The sequence below is a fragment of the Magallana gigas genome, chromosome 3 (genome assembly GCF_963853765.1).
Source record: "Magallana gigas chromosome 3, xbMagGiga1.1, whole genome shotgun sequence".
NCBI classification, from domain to species: domain Eukaryota; kingdom Metazoa; phylum Mollusca; class Bivalvia; order Ostreida; family Ostreidae; genus Magallana; species Magallana gigas.
This window is the reverse complement of record NC_088855.1, coordinates 26,137,259-26,147,742: the sequence shown is the minus strand read 5'-3', so window position 1 is coordinate 26,147,742 and position 10,484 is coordinate 26,137,259. Positions and strand designations below refer to the sequence as shown.

The 10,484-nt window shown below is 32.2% G+C and overlaps 1 long non-coding RNA gene across 1 annotated transcript; it reads left to right on the top strand.

The window, feature by feature from the left end:
- Positions 1-3,726: 3,726 nt before the first annotated feature.
- On the top strand, positions 3,727-10,124 carry LOC105347659 (uncharacterized). The gene is made up of 5 exons (XR_004604076.2): positions 3,727-3,864; positions 4,341-4,389; positions 8,954-9,056; positions 9,170-9,533; positions 9,952-10,124. It is a non-coding gene; the product is annotated as an uncharacterized lncRNA (long non-coding RNA).
- The last annotated feature ends 360 nt before the right edge of the window (positions 10,125-10,484 follow it).

The following is a 10,484-nucleotide window of genomic DNA, read 5'->3' as shown; positions in this document are numbered from 1 at the left end:
CAAGTGGTTCAGTAGGCGCCAATACGATTGGTGTAGAAGCCGGAATATTTCTACGGTCTAGACTTCAAGGCATTGAAGTGAACCTACTGGTTGATACGGGTGCTACTCTGACACTTGTTTCCTCAGCAATTGCCCAAAGAATTGCTCATGACCGCATGCCTGCTTTAGAGCTTTAATGCAGAATAATGTACTAAATGCAGGTGGGAAAATGTTAAATGTGTCTGGAAAGGGAACGTTTGTTTTGGAGAGCGACAATTTTTCCTGTAATGTCACAGCCGCTGTAGCTGAATTAACAGTCGATGGTATTATTGGCCTAGACTTCCTAACAGAGTATCGTTGCATTGTCGATGTGCCGAACCAAGAGCTTTGCATTGGGAAGTTTAATAAATTTCACATGGAGAAGAAAGGTCATTTTGGTTGCTTTAGGGTTGTGAATATGAACCAAGTTACGATCCCTGCAAATCAAGAGGTTATTATGCCTGGTAAGATTTAGTAAGAAGAAGTTAGTCTTACTTTGTAAAAGTGATGGTTTGTTGCAAAATATGGGTGTTTTCTGACGGTTTTTCGACTGAGAAACATCGAGCGCAGGCTTGCTCAAGTACAATTTTTTTGTATGATGTGTATAATTATATGACTAAAAATTTCTACTTGAGCAGACCTGCACTCTATAATTCCGAATGCAAAAGAAAAGTGACAATATTTTCATTGGTTTGCTTTGCGGCAATTTGGTCATTTATGTGACATCATAGATAAACAGCAAATGAGCAATGGTGACTAAAATCAAGATTAAAATGATAGGCATCCTCTGTACTATGATTTATAAAGATTTGATTTTTAATTTTTATACAATAGTATTTAAAAATTAGATAAAATTGGGGACAGATATTTGACCATACCGAATATAGTCCATTGTTCAAATCATGATCCCAGGGGTTAGGATGGATCCACAATGGGGGGTTGACTCTATACATAGTAATGTATAGAGAAAAATCTTATAAAATTTTCTTCTCAAGAACCATTTGACCAGGAAAGCTGTTACTTGTTTGGAAGCATCCTTAGGTGGTGGTGTAGATTCAACTATAATGTTAAAACCATGATCCCTGGGGGGGGGGGGGGGGTGGCAGGGGCCACCATGGGGGATCAAATCTTTACATAAGAATGTAAAGAGTATTATCTTCTTTTCAAAATTCATTTAAGCAGAAAAGTTGTTACTTGAGTTGAGGCATCCTCAGGTTGTATAATATATGGAGAAAAATCTTTAAAAATCAAATAAAAAAGAATGGGACTATAATGGGCAGAGTTGGGGTCAATTACTTTGAAAAGTAATTAATTACTTTCAAATACATTGACATTTTTATCAATTACTTGCAATTACAATTACATTGATTTTATAAAATGTAATTAAGTACTCTCAATTACTTGATTAAATGTAATTAATTACATTTCAAATACTTTTAATTAGTTTAATTTTTATAAATCTTGAGAAAATATACATATATTAACAGCATTAAGATATACAGAGCTTTATGTACGGTTATGTTTTTAAAGGTTGTATAGTTCAGTTCAGATCAGATTTCTTTAAAATTTCTTGAAAAATTTTCTTTAACATTAAATTCATTAAGTACCAGTGAGTTCATTTTTATACCCCCGCTCCGAAGGAGAGGGGGTATACTGTTTTACCCTTGTGTGTGTGTGTCTGTCTGTCTGTCTGTCCGTCCGTCCGTCTGTCTGTCCGTCCGTAACAAAAATTTCTGTCGCATTTATCTCAGCAGCTATTTATCGCAGATGCTTGAAATTTTTACACAGTGTATTGTTAAGGCATGCCATATCGTGGGATATATTTTTGTACCAATCGGACGTCAACTTCCTGTTAAATGAGTACTTTGTTTATTTTAACAAAATTTTCAAACAAATTTTCCTCAAAGATTTCTCAGCAGCTATTTATCGCAGATGCTTGAAATTTTAACACACTATTTGTTTAGGCATGCCATATTGTGGGATATATTTCTATAGCTTTCTGTTAAATGTCGACTTTGCTTATTTTGCATATTCACATCAGAGCGGGGGTATCACTAGTGAGCATTGGCTCACAGATATCTTGTTCGTTCTGAATAATATTTTCTCTATAGTGAATCAATTTGCATTCACATATTAAAACTATGTTTATTCAGAAAGTACAACTTTCGGCAGTACAGCATATCAGTATATAAATAATAATTGCTATAATTCACAAGAATGAGATATTTTGACTCCCTTAAGTCTAAAATCAATGGGGGTTCTTGGGTATTAGAGGGGTTCACACCTCCACAAAATTAGATCTTTACCTATTGCCCTGGGCAGTGTGTTATGCTGTATAAACATATGAAACATTATGGGACATTTAATTATTGTGTTTCTAAATAAGAAATTTCGCTATGAATAATATAGCCAATATATATTATTTAGAAGGGATAATATGTAAATTCGAAAAATAATCTTTGAAATGTTTCATTTTTTCGTCCGACCGTAAAAGTTGTTAACATGTAAATTTCAAGAATAAATACAAATAAAACTGTAAATTTGGGGTTAAATAAACCCATATGTATATATCCCTCTAACTATTTTTAGTTTATTTTTGTAATTGAAAGTAATTTGTAATTGAGTCTGTCTTCAAATACAAGTAATTGAATGTATTTAAATATTTTCAAAAAATATTGTGTATTTTCAATTACTTTTCAATTACATTTCAATTACTTTTTTCCAGGTTTAAAATATAATAAAGATGTCTTATAATGATAAATAAATTTTATACATGTTTGGCATGGACTTTTGTTTATACAATAATTAAATGTCCCATAATGTTTCATATGTTTATACAGCATAACACACTGCCCAGGGCAATAGGTACAGATCTAATTTTGTGGAGGTGTGAACCCCTCTAATACCCAAGAACCCCCATTGATTTTAGACTTAAGGGAGTCAAAATATCTCATTCTTGTGAATTATAGCAATTATTATTTATATACTGATATGCTGTACTGCCGAAAGTTGTACTTTCTGAATAAACATAGTTTTAATATGTGAATGCAAATTGATTCACTATAGAGAAAATATTATTCAGAACGAACAAGATATCTGTGAGCCAATGCTCACTAGTGATACCCCCGCTCTGATGTGAATATGCAAAATAAGCAAAGTCGACATTTAACAGAAAGCTGGCATCCGATTGGTACAGAAATATATCCCACAATATGGCATGCCTAAACAAATAGTGTGTTAAAATTTCAAGCATCTGCGATAAATAGCTGCTGAGAAATCTTTGAGGAAAATTTGTTTGAAAATTTTGGCTAAAATAAACAAAGTACTCATTTAACAGGAAGTTGACGTCCGATTGGTACAAAAATATATCCCACGATATGGCATGCCTTAACAAAACACTGTGTAAAAATTTCAAGCATCTGCGATAAATAGCTGCTGAGATAAATGCGACAGAAATTTTTGTTACGGACGGACAGACAGACAGACGGACGGACGGACGGACGGACGGACAGACGGACGGACGGACGGACGACGGACAAAATGTGATCAGAATAGCTCACTTGAGCTTTCAGCTCAGGTGAGCTAAAAACAAATGCTGCCATGTTCACTCAGTTTTAATTTTCCACTGCTTTACATCACATCCGGTTTCAAAAGTACAATTAAATAGAGGCCCGGACAATTCCGGAATACGATATTAAAGGCCCTTTCAAAACGTGTGTCTTGATGTAGCTATTCCAGTTAACGCCATCTTAATCTTAAAATAGTAACAACCGGAAGGCACCGGGTAGCCATATTTGCATGCTATAGTGTACGGAGTTTGGATCATATACTAGTAGATAGATCGAGGTAAGTTTCACTTGATGGACTCTTATGTTGATGACAGTGGTGTGTAAGCTGTGTTGGTGTTTGGGTTTACTATGTGCTTTGCCAAGAACCCTTTAAAACCTGTTAATTTTCTTTAAATAAAATAAAACCAATATAAGTATATCCGCAGGAAAGGTCAATACATTTGTATATTTTGTGATTTCTTGACTTAGATAAGAAGTAGCATCCATTTAAACATGCTAAATGATTTTTCAAATGCTATTGATGGTTATTGAAATTGAAATTCTTTTCTGTAACGTTGCACGTTTTTGCACGATTTTTTTTGAAACTAAGTAGATTGGTCAACACAGTAATTTGGTCTCAATCTAATTACCTGCCCTTGATATAGTCCATTTCTTTTTATACTTCAGATATTCTTTCAAACATAATGTCATTAAGAAGGCAGATTGACAACGATATTCTCATTAAAAAAAATTAATTTATTTGTATCATTTTAGGACTTCAGATAGTAAAGAGTGACACAGTGCTTGAATTTTTTCATAGAAGGTAAATACATATATATATATATTACATATGCATAACCAATTTATGCCTGATATTTTCATTTCATCATTTTCTTCATTTTCATATTATTTTATTTGGTTTGTCTTCTTTATTTTTTTCTTTTAAGTAAATTTCTTTGTCTTGTACATTTTGTTTACTTTATGTTTGTGTGTCTGTCTTCATTTTTTGTTTGGTATTTCATTTTGCACAGCATTTATGGTAAAAATTCAGATAACACTCACCGTTTTGCACATAATCATGGTACTTACGTACTTAAATGTTAGTGAAATATATTTGAAGCACAAAGACCGTGCTAACTTCATGAAATTTCTACATCATGAAGTGTGCGACAGATTAAAAATTGAATATTCGAAGGTGAACCGAGTAAGTTTATTATATAAAGTGAAGCGAATTCAGAAAGAACAAGAATAGAATTCCAGGGTCCCCCGCCGGTCAAGCAGTATACTAGTATCGAGTCTATCGACCAAGGCTGATTTTCGAACTTGACCAAGGTATTAGTGGTATAAACATTTGGTATAAATTTAATGAAAATCCGTCAAAATTTGTAGGCATGAGAGCGCTTACAAGGTCAACTTTTGGATAAAACGGAGTCATTATTGTGGTCAAAGTCCCATAACTCCAACAAAAAGTATCGACCAATGCTGCTTTTCGAACTTGACCAAGGTATTAGTGGTATAAACATTTGGTATAAATTTAATGAAAATCTGTCCAAATTTGTAGGCATGAGAGTGCTTACAAGGTCAATTTTTGGATAAAACGGAGTCATTATTGTGGTCAAAGTCCCATAACTCCAACAAAAAGTATCGACCAATGCTGATATTCGAACTTGACCAAGGTAATAGTAGTATAAACATTTGGTATAAATTTAATGAAAATCCGTCAAAATTTGTAGGCATGAGAGCGCTTACAAAAAAGTGTGACGGACGGACACACGGACGCACGGACCCACGGACACATGGACCCACGGACGGACGCCCGGCATTTCTATGTCCCCGCACCGCGTTGCGGCGGGGGACAAATAGAAAAACTTAAGAAATACACAAACAAAGAGAAGTTGAACAAGTATGTGAACAATAAATTTGAGTTATCCAATATGAAAAAAACCTCAAGTGATGGAAGTGGATGTGAAGAAAAACAGTCGAATTCATCCATGGAGAGAGAAGAGAATTTCAAGGAAAATACATGTAATACAAGGCTGCAGGAGATAATATCTGAGCAGAGCATTGTGATTACTCATTTGAGGAGGGAAAATGCAGGTCTCAAAGACAGAATAAGGTCTTTTAATGTAAAAAATACAAACAGAAAAATAAAAAAACAAACAGAAAAAATAAAAAAAATTAGAAAATGTCATAAAAAAAATGAAGAAAAAAGAAAATGTTCAAAAAATGACAAAAGTGTACGGTGTAATAGCATAAAAAATGTGATTGCTCAGTTAAAAACTGAAATTGATTATTTGCTGTCTCAGAAAGAAAATGAAAATGTTGATGATGATTTTGTACATGTAAAAAAAAATGTTGATTTTAGGGAGAGTGGGAAAGGATAATTTTAAATTTAGAAACTTATACTACAATTTTAGAAGCAGAAACCTAGGTTTGGTTCATATTGGACCAATAATTCAATGTGTTTTAGATTTATTTGATATCAATGTTGAAAATCTTCCCTCCAAAAGTACAGCAGCAATTTTTACAAGTGAAATGGGTGTTGTGTCCAGAAATCAAATTAATGAAGAAATGAAAAATAATTGTAACATAACAATGCATAGAGACGCTACTACAAAAAAGGGAAAACATTTTTATGGAGTTCAATTTAATACTGGTGAGAAAGTTTTGTCTGCAGGTGTGAGAGAGGTGTGTGATGGAAAGGGTGAGACTTATGTCGATGTAACGAGAGAAATTTTATGCGATATATCGCAGAAAGAGGGTGAGAGTGAGAATATTTTAAATAACGTTTCATGTTTTATGACTGACAGGTGTGCGACTGAGCAGAAAGTTAATGATATTTTAGCTAGAGACATTGATCATGCTGTACATTCTTTTAAATGTTCTGTTCACCCCCTTTTACAGTTTTCTGATGTATGCATTGAAGAGATTTTTAATATTGAGCAAGAGTTGTGTTTTAAGTTTCCTGGCTATACCCATTCTTTAAGAGAGCATTTTATTTTGTTTCTTTTAAAATCTGTGTCAAAATTATTTTACAAAGATGGGACAGGTGACCCAAATATTTTACAGGTTTACATAAAAAACCATGGTGTGGAAAATATTCCCATTGTAAATATTAGAGGTAACCGTTTTAATGTTTTATTTTATAATGCTGCTGGTACTTTTTTTATGCATAAACATATATTGCAGTATTTTTATTCTTTGAAAAGTTCTTACAATTTTATTCAGAATTTTATTGTTTTATGCTTGCAAAACAAAACATTTTTAACTCTACTGAGAGCTCTGGGTATTATTTGTAAAATTATTACTGAACCATATTTTGTTAAAGCTACAGAAGTTGGAAACATTTTACTTATGGGCAGTGTATTCCAGAGACTTTTATATGTTTTAGATTTATTGGTAGAAAACCCTATTTTAGCATTGAATAACGAAGTTTCACTTTTTTATGGTCCTTGTTTTTATGATGGTGTCTTTCATTTTTTACTTAAAACTTCGCTTAACAACGATCTTACTTGTGTTTTTATAAAACGTTTATGTTCTGTTTTAAAAAGCAAAGTTTCAAAATTGTTTCATGAATTTTTAAAAGGAGGGAAATATTTTAATGTTCATCAAGGTGCTTTACCTGAATGTCACTCATGTTTAACTAATAATATCTGTTTAGAAAGACTTATGGGTCAATTGGATTTTAAACTTAAAGCAGCTTCTACCTCAACTGTCAACAGCATAGAAAGCTGTATTTTATATTCCAACAACAGAACGGAAAATTGGCTTAAAGATAAAGATCCGAAAGAGCTGCAGGAAATTATAGATAGTGCAAGATCACAAAATAGAGTTTTTATGAAACAGGACAGAGAGAGACAAGAGGAACTTTTTATTAAACAAACGAAGATTTTAGAACAAAAAGAGAATGAAGCAAAGAGAAAAAAGAAGAAAGTTAATGAAATAGACAAAGCAATAGAGGACATGAGAACAGTAGGATTATGGGAGAGTGAAGAAGAGATAAAGGAGAAGGTGGAAAAATTGAAAACCAAAAAGGGGAAAATGGAAAGCCTAAAAAAACAAATAAACATATACAAAAAAGTGTTTGAGATCGACAAAAATTATAAAGAACTTTTACAATTCTCATCAAAAGGCAAAATATATGACATAAGCAAATTACAACAAAATCTTACAAAACTAATAATGTTAAGGAGAAATAAACCGAAATACAAAGCAAGTGATTTAGTGGGCAAAGCCATCATACATACATGGACACTGGAGAATGGAGAAAATAAAGAGTATGAAGGAGAGATAAGAGGATTCGAAGATGGTGTTTTCAAAGTAATTGAATATCAGATATTCAAATACGTCAAGTATTTCATCCTAACAATGAGGAGTTTACACTGTTTCACATATATAATCAATGCATTAAACTTATATGCATGGCACTTAATAACATTATGAATTTTGTAAAACATCCTTTAAATAAATATACAAGGGGCCCAAAGGGTCTTTTAAATGGTAACTTTATAATAAAACAACACTGTAAAGGGTCCACCGAAGTAAATAATTAGAGAATATTTTTATAAAAATACTGTATATAATATGCATTTCTATATGGTTACTACCTACGACTAAAAGAATAATTTTTAAGGTGTAAATAAAATCCATATTAAGCAGTTTCCCATTCTAAAAATTATCAGATATTCCCTATTAGAAGAAAGCATCAAGATTTTTTTTTTTTTTTTTTTTTTTTTTACAAATATTGTGAATTGTTTGCCATATATGTAATGAATCTTTTCTCAGTTTGTTTCTCCTGACAAATTTAATTTAAACTTTGTCCACAATTACATACTCTAACAGGCTTAGTTTTTAACTTTTTAGCTTATTTTTTAATCATATCTCCCAAATTTGAGGAAAATGTTCATGATTTTCAAAAAGAGGGGTGGTGGTGTGCAAAAAACAAAAGAAAATCACCTCCCACTCTCTGTAATAATTCATATTTTGATATATTATTACACATGTATAATTTTATACATCTATTTGAAAATACATCAGTAAACGTTTTATTCTTCATCATGATGCATTCACTACTCATCATCATTGGTTGTATGTTTATGTCTTAATTGTGCATGTTTTTAAATATTATTTGTTCATATTAATGTTTTTGGTGTAAGGTGTATTGCCTAAATGTTCAGTTAAAGTCATTTTGATATAAATGTACAGTACTTCACATATGTAATTATGAACGAATTAGCCACATGCCTTAATTAATTGCAAATATTATGTGCAAGTAATAAGAATAGAAAAAATTTTGGAACAAGAAATGATATTTTAGGCTGTGTACTTGAACTATAAAACATTTTCCTGATAAGGACAGGATTATAATTCTATAAATTATATTTCAGGTTGTGTACTGGGATGATAAAGAGAAGAAGGAAGGCAATGAGTTTGAACTAACAGAGAGAGAGATTAATATTGACATACAAGAAGGAAATCTTTTTATAAAAGGTATATTTTTTTGGCATTCACTGCTTTTTGGTACATAAATTTATTTACAGTATTTGTTTTCTCTTTTATATAAGGGTAATATGTTTATTTATCTCTTATTTATTTTATTTCAGATACAACCAACCTGGATCACTGTTATTCAACATTTTGAAAAAGACTATAAGTACAGACGTTTCATTTTATTCATTTTCTTGGTTGGGAGAAAGTTAGAGTTATTGCCCTTTGGTACAATAGTCTTTACTCTGCTATTAGTGATTATAGCAAGTTAATTATTCATAACCAAGGAACCAATGAAATGTGTTTTATATATAGCCATGTTTTGAAGGTCAAGACCTATTGGTATTATTTTTAAATCTGAGTTCTCATTTTCTAATTTTAGGTGGAATAGCTACTTGATGAAGCTGGCATGGTCTAGTATTTTTGTATTTAGACATGGCCCTTTAAAGATATGTATCTTGATGAAGATGGCATGGTCTAGTATGTATTCAGACATGGCCCTTTCAAGGTTATTTATATTCTTGATAAAGCTGGCACGGTCTGGTTTTGTTTATGTACAGATGAACTATTTAAGATTTGTAATTGTCTTGATCATGTTGGTACGGTCCGATATGTTATGTTTAAGGTATTGGCCTTACAAGTGTTGTATTTATATTTGTTGGAGTCGGCAACACGACGTAAAATGATGATTACACAGTTGAGTTTTTACTTTTGATTATTCTTTTTTTATATATCTGATTATATCGTTATTATACTGTAGATGTTACGGAAAACTAAGTACACAGTTTAAAACGGATTAGTACTGTTCAATTTATTCAGTGATTTGAATGAAAAATGGGATATAGAGACCTAACGATTATAATTGAAGCTGTCTTATTTGATTGGTTTTATCTTCAAGTTTTTCAGATATCTTTAATCAAGGAAAATGGACTACTTCCTGGGCGTGCGCGGAACCTTCTTTAGAGTCATTGGCAAGCAGACTTCCGGAAACTTGTTTAAAACCAAAAGCTGAGAATACACGCACAAAGTACAGCGGAGCATTCAATAGATTCTGTAAGTGGTGTTCACATTATAACATCTCTTCACTACCAGCCTCAGACTATCATGAACGTTTCCCTATATTTGATTCATCTCAGCGATACATGTAACTCAGTAGCTACAATAGATGAAGCTTTTTATGCTATAAGTTGGACACATAAATTGAGTGGATTTCCCGATCCTTGTACTTCATTCCTTCCTATTTCAACAAGGGAAGGATGTCACAGATCTATTGGACACCGAGGGAGAAACTAAAAGAAACCTATTTCTCCAGACATTTTTAAAAATATTTGTCTATTGTATGGTAACAACAGCTGTAATTTACTTGATCTTAGAATTGCTTGTATGTGCGTTCTTAGTTTTTTCCGGATTTTTAAGGTTTTCAGAGCTTGT